We start from the raw sequence: 5,413 nt of genomic DNA, 5'->3' as shown, positions 1-5,413 counted from the left end.
AAGTCTTGTGGGCATGACTTGAGTGAGTAGGACCCCCTGGAATGCCATCAACCGCTCCCCCGTGGAGTTTCCAGGGCAGCCACTCTCCATCTGGAGACGTCCCGGAGCTCGCCCTACATTTTCAATCTGGTTCCACGGCCTTGATCGAGTCACTCGGGTCTAAATCTCTGCAGAACAATCAGAGAGCCCTCCTAACCTCTAATGTTAACTTGCTGTCGGAATTGATGCGACTGCAAAAGGTGAAAGCAGAGCATTATGCCCATCAGAGAATAACCAGAGGGCACCTGGGTGGCTCAGTCGGTTCGGTGCCTGTCTTGGGCTCAGGTCTTGATCCTGGGGTCCTGGGTTCGAGCCCTCCATCATCTCTCTGCTCAGCGGGGAGCCTGCATCTCCCTCTCCCTCTGCTTGCCACTCCTCCTCCTTGTGCCCCCCCCCTCTGTCAAATGAATGGATAAAATTAAAAAAAAAAGATAATAACCAGAGTGTAAGAAAATGATTGAGCTGAGCGAGAACCTCCAAGAACTCACATTCTGTCCTCTGCATTCATTCAACATTTATTTTGCAGCCACCAGAGGCTGTGCTAGGCCCTGGGGAAGGTTCAGAGTAGTGATCCTACGACCTACAAATGTCTTCTCCTCCGGGACACCTTCCCTGCCCACAAGGTAGAGTGGCCCACTGTGACCCCGGCACATTTGCAGGGCCACCAGAACATGGGGCAGGCTCTGCCTCTGGAAGAACAAACTGCAGAGTCCTCCTTCCCCCAGGTTGATGCAGCCCTGCAGAGGGCAACCTTGGGGGTTGAGCACTGGTTGCATTTCAGCCCTTGCATGCCCCTCAGTGCAACAACTTTGCACAGTGCGCAACATGTACAACCCTGTCCAGCAGCCGTGTGTGTCAACTGAGGTGGCCCGATCAGACTGTATTATCATTCATACTTGGCTCTAAAAAACCTGCTTCACAGCAGAATATGCACAAGTCCCTGTTTCACAGCAGAATATGCACAAGTCAGCCAAGCCTCTGACATTCTTTATGGAGTTATATTCCCCGGGGAGCTAAAATTATTCTAAAATCTCTCAGGTCTTTAATGCTTTTCCTTCCCTATTAAATACATGGTTGACCTCCTTGAGTGCATTAAGCGCCTCCCCAAGTTAAATATTTGCGGAGCTGCTCCGATCACAGGGCAGCGACGGCTGAGAGGTGGTAGGTGCTTGGACCTTGCCCCCTTGCCTTCCAACCCCTCCCCCACCCCACCACCACCACCACCATGGCAGTCCCCGGAAGCACTGTCTTGAACACCGGGGACTGAAACCAAGTATTCAAAGCGCTTTGAAGCCACTGGAAAGGAAGGTGGAGCCCCTGCGGGAAAGCACTGTTTGCTAGCAGGCAGCGCCACCATGCGGTCGCCAAATGTGCACCTGTGTCAGGTGATGGTAGGAAGGCTGGAGTCAGACCGCTGCAGGTGTAGTGGGCACCCTGCTAGTCCAACGGGTGGGTTATCTACAGTTCACCCTACAAAAGTCAAGCCATAGTACTTGTTAGACCGTCTCCCTTCCCCACTAGTCTGTGAACAGCTCACAGATAAGGAGCGTTTTCCCCTCACTTTGCATCCCTGGATCCTTGCAAACGTGCCTGACACACAGTCAACGAGCACGGGAAAATGACTAACACAACAGGACCAGATCTGTGTCCGCAAGGAGAGCCCGGTTAGGTTTCCACCTTACAGATGGATGAACTGAATCTCATAGAGAGAACATGGTCTCCTGATTACTTAAATGCTAGTTGGTAGCAAAGCGGGGACAGAAACACTTCGGGGACTCTCTCCTGCTAACGGCACGGCACCGTGGGACAAAGCTCCTGGTGGTTCTTATTTCCTGGGATCTCTGAAAGAATCCTCATCGTATTCCGCTGACTTCTCTCCCAGGAGGCTGTTCCAGTTGATACCTCAGCCCCCAGCCTTTGGCCTCCCGCTATGATTGTGCTTCTCCTCCTGAGTATGCTGACGGCCTCGCGTGGCGGTGAGTGACAGTATTTTATGCTGTCTGGTTTGGCATATCATCACTATGAACACTGGGGACTGTTGGCAAACATCATCTGATTTGCTTATTATTACTTTTATCCCCTTGCCTAGGAGTGATGGGAATCACACAGTAATGATAAGCTACGGGCTAGTTCAGCTGATGTTTTGAGCCCTCCCCCCCACCCAGGGCATGAAGGGTGGATGGGATGGGCCATGAGGTGGAGATCCAAGGACAGCTAAAGGCAGGTGGCCAGTCGGCAATCACGCCTCCACCTGAGAGCGCATGTCCTCTTCCCTTTGCTCATGGATCACCGTCCCAGGTCTGGCTGGTTTCCTCCGAGCGAGCGTGTCAGTCTTCTTGACATGCAGCAGCTCCCTTTCCCCTGCGTAGGTGTGTCTGGTGTAGAGGCAAACACCTCCACCCCACGCTGTAGGGGCCCGCACCTGTAGGAGCCTGGAGACATCTGAGCAGGCTCCTTGGCAGCCGGGGTAGTTGTCTCAAGTTTGCGCAGAGTAGGGGCTTCGTATCTGAGACTTCTGGCTCCTTCCTCTTTCCATTCCTGGTGCCACTCTCCAACACCCCAGCTCGCGTCTTCCCTTCCTACCACTGCCCAGACTCTGTAGCGACTGACACCACTCATTTATCCAGACATTCTCCCCTTCTCTCCTTCTGTTCACATCAACTTGGGACCAACACGCTGAGTGCCCCTCTCTGTGCTGAACACGAGAGTGGGGTGAGCCACAGTGAATCCACCAGGATTACTGAAATTTATTGTGACCATGACCTGAGTTAGCGGATTTACGGAGGTTTACATGGTCCCCGGAAGCTTGTGAGCAGAAATCACTGCACGTCACAGAAGACTCCAGACCTTCCCTGCAGGACAGGGTGGACACCCACTTCCAGGAGTTGTTGGGCTTCTATTGATTATTTAGTTCCTTTGTGGATGATTTTTTCCTCATTAAAGCCATTTTGTCGTGACTTGGGTTCTCAGGGATAGCGCAGGTGGGACACCTTTACCTCGACTGTCTTGATCAGATGCCAACTATGGTCTCGACTTGCCTGCTTTTGGACGATAAGGCTGTGAAATAGCCTGCAGCTTTTCAATTTCTTCCCTACTCTTTAAAATGAGATCTTACCCACCAAAACCTGTTCTTCTAATTTTTCAAACTTACTCTCTTCTCTGTCCTTCTTCTTTTCCAATACATTGAATTTGCTTTTGACCAAAATGACCCCTTCAGCACTGCCCCCCAAACACCTTCTACACATCTCTTTAAATGTTTTATTTATGTATAAAATTTCTCTATAAAATTGTTATTCTAAACTGTCACAAGCATTTGTGCATCTGTCCTGGGAGGTTTTATTCTCAGATACAAACACCTAGAGTCCAAAAATTATCACCGTAGAAAATTTAAGTGCAAACATGTATGTGTGTGTGGATTTTTATTTATTTATTTATTTATTTATTTATTTATTTATTTATTTATTTATGGAGTTAAATGTACCTCACCTGCAGACTCAACGTCGCAGGGGTGAGGGTATGACCACCACAGAGCTAACACTGCCCACCCAACAAATTCACCAGCTCTTGATCCAGGCACTATAGGGGGAAAGGTCTGTTTCTGAGGCCTCTCTGCTTGTCTGCCTGGTCTCAAAGAGGTGAGAGTGGTGTCTTAGTCTGGGTCCTCTGAGAAATAGATGCTGGGACTGGAGATGTCATTAGAGGACACACATCTGGGGGAAAATATGAGACAGCAACCAGGAAGGGGGAGAGACCAGATGTGTGCCAGTGAAGGCAGGGCGTCCTTGATCACTGCTGGGTCTGAGGAGCACTTGGCGAGGCCACCAGGGGGGAGTCCATCAGAAGAGCCCCATGTCCCCCAGGAAGGGGTCCACTGCAGTATACCTGCTGAGTCACCGGCTGGGAGCCAGTGCAAGCCCTGCCCCGTATTTCTGAGGCCCCAGTGCTCTCTGACTCATATTTCAAGGCAAGGCTTTGGGTGTGTGGACAATGTGGAGAGTCTCTGTGCCCTACCTGGCTCCTCTCTCTCCGGGGTGTTTCTTTGTCCTCATGCCAGGAGTAAGAGCGGCCTCTATCTTTGCCTCCTCAGCACACCCAGGGCAGGTGCTCTTCTCATCACTGACAGCTGGCTCTTGCAGGAGCTGGGCGGTGGGATGGTGGTCAGGTCTGTGTTAGGAGAGGGAGACACCCTTGGACCTTCGGTCTACACCACATGCTCCCTTTATCGGAGAGCTCTACACTGGCCCACATCACGCAGGGAAATTTGTTCTCACTCCCCATGGATCTCTGCATGTCCAACTTCTAGAACCTCTGGGAAAGGGGGCTGGGCCAAGGGGGGGTTTGGTGCCTTCCTGGTTGATCTTCTGGGTAGAGTACTTGGTACTGGGAAATACCACTCATAGCCGCCGGTAGACCTCATCTTTCCACTATCTCAAGACAACGTCTCCCAGTTTCACTGAAATGTTACGAGGCTAGGGTTCTGTGCTTCTACTGGGCCATCACTCATTGGCTGATACACTGGCCGTTTGATGGCAAAGTTCAGCCACTCTATGCTCTTTGTTCATCAGAGAGACATCTACTGCACCCTACTCAGTGGGTCAGCGTGCTTACCCTCAACACATTTCTAGTTTAGTGGGTGAAAGGGTCACATAAACAGATCATTGCCACACGAGGTCATAAGTGCAGTGAGAGAAGGATGTCCCAGCATGACAGGAGCCCCGGCAGGTGCCCCTAACCCCACCCACAGTGGGGTCCCGGTAGGGCTTCTCGAACTCTGCACAGAATCCCAAAACGTGAGGGTCAGTAATGCAAAAAGGGGGCAGGCTCCCCAGGCTCAGGGCATGGCACAAGCAAAGCCAGGATGGCAAGAAGTAGTTTGGTGTCTGGGAAATGATAAGCATCCCAGAAGCATTAAGTTAGGTCCAAAGAGGGAGATGGTTTGGGAGAGCTTGGCAGGGGCAGAGGGAGGGAAGCCTTAGGTGCCGGGGCAGAAAAAGCTAGAGCTTCCTCCCTGGGTCTCGGCTTCCTTATCCATAAAATGGCAATGACAAGGATGTGCCCCGCGGTACTGGGCCCAGCCCTGGATTTCAGAGGATGCCTGCAAGAGCAAGCCCGGAATGGTAGGAATGCTAGTTCCCTTCCCTTAGAGCAGCGGTCCTCCCGGGCCAGGGCTCCCCGTCATCTCTGGACTCTGTGAATGAGCCAACTCAGACCTCTGGGATAAACAATGTAAAAACCAGGGCGGCTTCTTTAGCTGCTAATGAGATGGGTGGGTGTCGACACCCTGATGTGAGTAGGAGTGAGGGGCGTGGGGACGCACACTTGTCCACTGCTTCTCCACCTGCCAGGGGGCCTAGGCGATACCAGGGAAGAGCCG

This window comes from Canis lupus, chromosome 13 (assembly GCF_011100685.1).
Source record: "Canis lupus familiaris isolate Mischka breed German Shepherd chromosome 13, alternate assembly UU_Cfam_GSD_1.0, whole genome shotgun sequence".
NCBI classification, from domain to species: Eukaryota; Metazoa; Chordata; class Mammalia; order Carnivora; family Canidae; genus Canis; species Canis lupus.
Note: the sequence above shows the minus strand (reverse complement) of the source record.